The sequence below is a fragment of the Dermacentor albipictus genome, chromosome 7 (assembly GCF_038994185.2).
Source record: "Dermacentor albipictus isolate Rhodes 1998 colony chromosome 7, USDA_Dalb.pri_finalv2, whole genome shotgun sequence".
In the NCBI taxonomy this organism is placed as follows: domain Eukaryota; kingdom Metazoa; phylum Arthropoda; class Arachnida; order Ixodida; family Ixodidae; genus Dermacentor; species Dermacentor albipictus.
The window spans coordinates 66,034,725-66,042,119 of NC_091827.1; the positions used below are offsets into that span (position 1 = coordinate 66,034,725).

General features: G+C 42.6%; 1 long non-coding RNA gene across 1 annotated transcript; it reads left to right on the forward strand.

Moving 5' to 3' along the window:
- The first annotated feature begins 788 nt into the window (after positions 1-788).
- LOC135921553 (uncharacterized) lies at positions 789-6,992 on the forward strand. Its single transcript, XR_010570557.2, has 3 exons — positions 789-1,160; positions 2,274-2,366; positions 6,812-6,992. It is a non-coding gene; the product is annotated as an uncharacterized lncRNA (long non-coding RNA).
- The last annotated feature ends 403 nt before the right edge of the window (positions 6,993-7,395 follow it).

Below are 7,395 nucleotides of genomic sequence, written 5' to 3' on the forward strand. Positions count from 1 at the left end.
GGTCATAGGCCCCACTCGCTCACCCGCTCATAAAAACAAAGAAAAAAAAACCCCCGAGATCTGGATTCGCTTCGGTTGCACTTTCACGACAGCAGGCAAAGAAAGACTTTTCGTACTTGGAAACTTAAGGTTTTCGTGTAATTCTGCACATGTGAAATTTCGTGGCGTCGCCTATACGTTTAGAAAGCTATTATGCAAGTACTTTTATATCTGCCGTTAATCCAAGCTATTTAAAATTTGAGTGAGCACTCCAGTTCAGAAATATGAGCATTGTGAACTTCTTGAAAATGCCAATTAAAGCGCTTTTTTTTCTCTCTCTGTTTCTCTGTGCATAAAAGAAAAGACAGACTCGCAAGTACCTCTGTATCTTATACAATCAGGAAGGGCCACGTCTTTTTACAAATGAACGTCCAAGCAAACAAACAAAAAAGAAAGCATCGACAAATAAATTCACTTACACGCAGTTACCAGCCCACCTTTGCCCCATTTGATTTGATATCAGCCCATGTTTCTGGAAATAAATTTCCAGTGAAACTACCCGTAAACACAGAAAATGGCTTAGAGGTAGCGTAAAATAAATAGCTTTGAAAGTAATACACACACATATTTGAAAAGAACATTTGTTTTTATGCCTTCAAAACGAAACCGAAATTGAAATAACTTCCCCCGACAGGTGTCGCCGCTATCGCCGCTACGTCATTTTCTGCGTCTCGCGGCGGGCCGCCGGGAGCACATGTGTGTGTTCTCCGTGACATTCTTGAAGTTGTGAGTAATTAGATTGTCTTTTGCTGCGTTTAGGTTGTACCACCTCGTTGTTTTCGTGTACTTTTGTGCTCATCGACGCGAAGTGAGCGTCTGGAGTGAAAGCGACGCGATTATGCGTGAGAAAGAAGGGCACCAGCGGCCTACGACATCGGTGTTTCTTTGTGACAGTGTGTTTACTACGCCTACGACGGCCGTCATTCGTGGCGAAGGAGAAAGCATCTTCCATTCGGCCTGAACAGTGATGAAGTGGACGTTTTGTTTTTCGGCGGAATGCATCGTCAACATGGTCCATCCACTACGTAAACGAAACGGCGTGCCCAGAGTACAGATCGTGACAGCGCTCCGCCTTCAAACCGAGGGCCTTTTGCGAGGCGCATGAACTGCTCATATAAAAGGTACGTACGTAGCCACGTTCAGCGTCGCGTTTTTTATGCTGCATCATTGTGGTAGTAATTTTCGCGTAATTTATTTAAAGGACAGCGCAAGGTGTGTTGGATGCGAGTGTAGTATATGTACTCCAGGCGTAGCCTATGGGCACCGAATGTGAAAAAGAAAAAAAAAATGAATGTTTCATTGTTCACGTGTCCAACTAGAGTTGTAGAGAATTAAGTACTGCTACGCGTCAGTATTCGGCGCAGGCAGGGAAATAATACTTTGGTTTGACTAATTGGTTCTTTCTGTTACCAAAGATGGGCGCAGACTTATACCGGTGTCACACGGCCACTTTCGAGCACGATTGAGCGCGTTCTGGATCGAAATTTTCGACCGCGATTGGCTCCCGTCCACCGATTGTGCAACGAGGCCAAACGCGTCCAGAAATTCGATTCCAGTCAGGATCGATCGCGGCCAAAAGTGTGCAGTGTGACAACCGTATTAAATGTCGCTTGTGTACTTTCACTCAATTGTTATTATTTTATTTTTTTGTCGGAGGTCCCGTGGTAGGTAATGGCGCAGGCAGCTTGCAATGCTTGTGGTTTCATGACTAGAACTAATGCAAAACAAAAGAACCACGACCGTCCCGGCTATGTACTTATCAATCGCTTTAAGTTGTGCTCGTTTGTTATAGAAGCTGTCGTGCTGTTGCGGATGAATGCGTGGTTGCGCTATTTGTTTATAAATTTATCTTTTTGTATAAATAAGCACACCGAGCCTAATCAATTTTTTTCTCGACCTTGTACTCGTTTCTTGGTTTCACGCAGGCGTGCTTATTATTACTACTATTTGTTTTCTTGTTGTGTGACTGAACCCTGCCTAAGGCGTCCTGTCAGTTGTCAACAGTATTTCTGAAATGAATTGCACTTAGCGTCCTACGGTTATTGTACGCTTCACTACCTTATTTTAATGTCTAGTTATAAAGTGTATGGTTATTGTAACTATTCTTGGCCTTTATATATGTATTTATTAAGCTGGTAAATGCTTAATTGTATTTGCAGTTTTGAGAGGTTCTTTTATTGAGTCGTCAATCTCGAATGGTATTAATGGTGGGTTGTTTTCTTGTGCCTATGCAGTTGCAGTCAGCATAAAGCAATTGCATGGGAACTGACTGGCTGTCTTGGGCCTACACGTTGCTGAAAAGACAGTGAAGACGTCTGACCCGACAGGTATGCTTTTTTCGTCACAATTGGCGTACATATTTTTTTCACCGGAGGATGAAGACCTCCCCCAGTGAGCTCCAATTACCCCTGTCTTGCGCTAGCTGATTCGAAGTGAAGCCTGCAAAATTTTTTGACTTCATCGTAGTCTACTTCTCTACCGTCCTTGACTACCCTTCTCTTCTCTTGGCATCCATTCTGTAACTCGAATGTGCCACCGGTTATCTGCCCTATGCATTACATGGTTGAAGAAAGCACTTGGGCTAGTTGGTGCTCATTGCAGACTTGAGACATCAATAACTAGCGTGAAAAATACAACATCAAGAAGCACATAAGAAAGAAGTCTAGACTTCAACTGAAATTTTTGCTACACAGAAACAGAATGTCGACGGACAGAAACAACACAGGAGCTATCGGAACAAATTTATGAACAGGTTAATTTCACTTACGAACATTCTTGGTAAGAGCCAGAGACGGGTGCTTACACACCTTTTCCCCACTTTTTTGATGCAAAGTGGTTCGTATATTTCCCTATGTACCTGCTTCTGGAGCTGCCTGAGCACACGATTGCTTTGAAACTGCTCGGTGCATGAGCACGTATGGCGATGATTGGCCATGTGGCCACCAGCCACCAAGGCACTCAAAGCTGCCCTAGGTGTCCTCAAGCCAAACAGGTCGGTGTTTAAACGACCGCTTGGGGTAACAAAGATAGGGCAACTGTCATGGCTGGTGGCCATCTGGCCAATCATTGCTGTAAGTGCTCATGCACTGAGCAGTTTCACAGCACTCATCCGCCCAGGCGGCTCTAGGTGCAGGTCGACATGAAAATATTCGAAGCACTTTGCATCGAAAAGCGGGTGATAAGTGTGTAAGCACCCCTTCCCTTGCTCTCGCCAAAAAAGAGTGTTCGTATCTCGAAATAAACCTGCCCATCGATTGGCTCCAATACCTCCTGTGTCAGGCAGGGAAAAGGAAAGATAAATGTTGCTTCCATGCGTTGAGGTCGCATCCCCTGAATCCTATGTTTCTGTGTAGCCAAAATTTCAGTTGAAGCCTAGAGTTCTGTCCTGTGTGCTTCTAGCTGTCGTCCGTTGTCTTTTTCGCGCTAGTTAATGATGTCTCACGTCTGCACTACATGGCCTGACCAGCTCCCTTTTTTTTACTCTTTATGTCAGCTAGGATATCAGCTCCTTCATCTACTTTCTGAACCACGCTGCTGTCTTCCTGTTTCTGCTGCCATCAGGATAGGAGTGGACATGACAAATGAAACTGAATGTCATTTAGACAGAGGAGCAGTGAGGCTTCCTGTGCTTTACCTTTTGGTGTTGTACATAATAGTTGAAATTGCACCAACACATCTTTTCCACCTCGTGATTTTCCCATAGCTGTGGCAAATAAATATATAGGCTTTAAGAAACTAGAAATGCAGTTTGCCTAAGAAAGAGAATACTCTTGCACCTAAAGGTAATGTGTATGATGCTCTGACTCCTTTGATGCATGTGCCTTGAGAGGTGTTGACGTTGTTCTTCATTTCTTTCTCAGTAAGCTTTACTTGATGGGTCTGACTTTGTATAAAGAAATAAGTTCTAAAGAAACCATAATACCTAACAGGCAGAATTGTCGAGGTTGAAAGTCAAGTTTTCTTTCATGACATTTTTTCAGGCTGTACTAGTTGATCCATGATGTTCGACAGACAGCGCAGACTTGTACAAGGGACGTCAAAAGTGGCGAGAAATGGAACAAATGCTATCGCCTCTTTCTCCATCCTTTGTCGAGCTCACATTGTCTAACGTCATCGACCAATACCAACTAGCCCGTTTGCGTACCTGTACTAGTTGAGCCATTTATACTATGGTACTCTAAACCAAATGTGATAAATTCAAAATTGGTGCCTTTTCTATCTTTGTACAAATACCTGTTTCATAAAATAGTTTAAAGTGTTATGGTTGATGTCATGTTTCGACGCCACCATAACCTCATAAAATATCTTCATGGATGCAAAAGGTGCCTCTTGTGCAAGTTCCGTTCTAGCCTGACACGGAAAACAAACCTGGCAGAAGGTAGAGCACATGCTCTTTTGTAAACAAAACGCATGATTGCATTTTCTTGGCAGTTGTCGCAGTGTTTTCTGATGTTTATCTGCATGAACATTAATTATCTCAGCTGCTAAAGACACATCACTAGACACTGTGAGCAGAAAAAAGTGATTGTGCAGTACTGTTGAAGTCATGCAACATTATGTTTAAGCAAACTGGCAGGGATGCTAGCTGTTAAAAAGAAAAAGCTGACTTCTAGAAAAATTTGCACTCCTAAATGTGGAATTGAAATTTGCTATGCTTATAAGCTACAAAAGATTTCCAGGATGATCAGACTAGTTACACTGGCCATTTGCTGATTCAATAAGGTTCACTGAAGCTTGTTTTTAAATTCACACTGTTTTTACGCAGGGTGATGATTTTCAGTCTTGTGGAATTTTTAAATATAGTCCTGTTGCATATAGCATAATTCTAGTCCTTGAGCAGGAATATTCAAACACGCAGATATACCTAGCACAAGAAATCGAAACATATTAAACTAATTAAAAAAATTTATTATCTTTCGAGTGAATTACATTATAGCTAATATAACCGAAAAGAAAGGGGCTTAACCAAGAAACCCGATGTTTATTAATCATATTCTAAGAAGCCAGCAAACACTGACACCAAGGACAAGTTAGGGTAAATTACTTGTGATTAAAAATGAAATAAAGAAATGATAAATTAATGGAAATGAAAGTGGATGAAAAAACAGCTTGCTGCAGGTGGGGAACGAACCCACGTCCTTGCATTACGCGTTAGATGCTTTACCAATTGAGCAACTGCGGGCGCCGTTTCCCCATCACTTTCTTGGGTATTTATGCTTCCTAGTAGAACGCTGGGAGTGTTTGCCAGCGCCACCACATATCTGGGGCACATATTGTAATTTACGAATCATAGCCAGTGAGATTACAAGGTGTATCTACTTGGAATTGATTTCCAGAATGGCATCAGTTTGGAGATATGCACCATCAAACTTGCCGGAAAAATGCACTGTTGTTCCACTTACTTTTTTAACAAAATGTACTTTTATGCACTGAGGCACAAAAGTGGGTTGTGCACTGATGCACAACCCACTACTTTACCAGTAGTACTGAAAACATTTTGGCTCTTTATCATTAATGCACTGATGTTTAAGCTATAGAATGTCACTTGCCCCATCTTCCTATCTCTTCACGTTCCAAAGTAATCGAGCAATGCATGGCATCCAGTGGTGATGTCCGGTTGAAACAGTGGGCTGTAATTGAATTTCTCACTGCGGATGGTTCTGCGCCCTTCAACATTCATTGCCATCTGAAAGCAGTTTACGGGGATGACTGTGTTGAAATCAGCACTGTGCGTAGGTGGGCAAGTACTGAGAAACATCAAAATCCAGCCGCATCAAATGTCCAGGATCAGCACCGAACTGGACAGCCCACAATGGCTTCTTATGAGGATCATCAACATCAGGCAGGCGAGTTGAATCGGGTCAATCGTAGGATCAAGCAACACCAGATTGCAGCAACACTCGCTATTTCCATTGGTTCAGAGAACCACATAATTGAAAACCTCCTGGGTTACAAGAATTGAACTTGTTGGCTATGCTTCGACTTTTTCATGTCAGTCGTCAGTTACCGTGACACCCAACAAGCGCAAGTCTTCTTGTAACGCAGGTCTTTAATGATGTGGTTCACTGAGGCAATGGAAATGGCGAGTGTTGCAATCTGGTGTTGCTTGATCCTGCGATTGCACCGAGTCAACTCATCTGCTGATGTTCATGACCCTCATCAGAAGCCATTGTGGGCCATCCATTTCGGTGCTGATCCGGGAGATTTGATGTGGTAGGATTTTGGTCTTTCACAGTCCTTGCCCACCTCTGCACAGTGCTGACGTCAACACAGGCATTCCTGTAAACTGCAGTCAAATGGCCATGAATGTTGATATGCGCACAACCTTCCACAGTCAGAAATTCAATTACAGCCTGTTGTTTCAACTGGACGTTACCACTGGATGCCATGAATTGCTCGATTACTCTGGAACGAGAAGAGATAGGAAGGCGAGGCAAGTGACATTCGATAGCATAAGCATAAGTGCATCAATGATAAAAAGTTCAAAATGTTTGCTGTAATATTGGCAAAGTAGTGGGCTTGGAGGCAATAATTTCTGAATTGCCCTCATATAGTTGTGTAGCCTGTCTCTCCTACATTCATGATGTGGCAGATTAAATGCCTTATTCTTTAGAAATAACGATTTCCTGGAAGTAAGCACTATCTGTGCTTGTTTTCTTTAACCTGCTCTTCATGTGATCTTGAAATATTAAAGTGAATGATGCAGGGAAGCGCTGCTAGTCATGTTTCGTGTACTTTTCCTGACATTAAATTCCAACAAATCATTTTGCAGCTAGAAAAGAAGCAGATGGCTACAGTGATCAATGAAGAAATGGCTTCATCTATGATGGCTCGCCTTAGGACATTGGAATGGAGCTACAAAAAGGCATCATCATCCTCGCCTGTGCACTGGAACTTTGGTTTGAATGAGACTGTTCTTCAATGTAGAACGGCCGCAAGACTTGTCACCACGAGGCATATTGCAAGCTCAAAATATTGTACAGGAGGCTAGAATAAATGACCCTCCATGCAGTCACTCTGTATCTGTGATAAATGGGACCATTTCACGCAGAACACTCACAAGTGATAATGTGTTTTCTCTCAAAGTTGCTATGCAGTGCGTTTGTAAGCACATTACCTATTGTATGCACACCATACATAACATTTCTGTGTGCTAGCCTAACTGTAGACTTACAAACAAACAATGAAGTGCATATGTACCCGCTTCCACATGCCGTACTTCAAGGGCTATTATATTGCTCATTACACCCGATAGGTGAAGGGGTAATATATTCCTGATCACACCCTTACACCCCATGGGTCGAAGGGTAATATGTTGTTCAAAACACCCTCAAGGGATAGGGTGTTATTAGAATA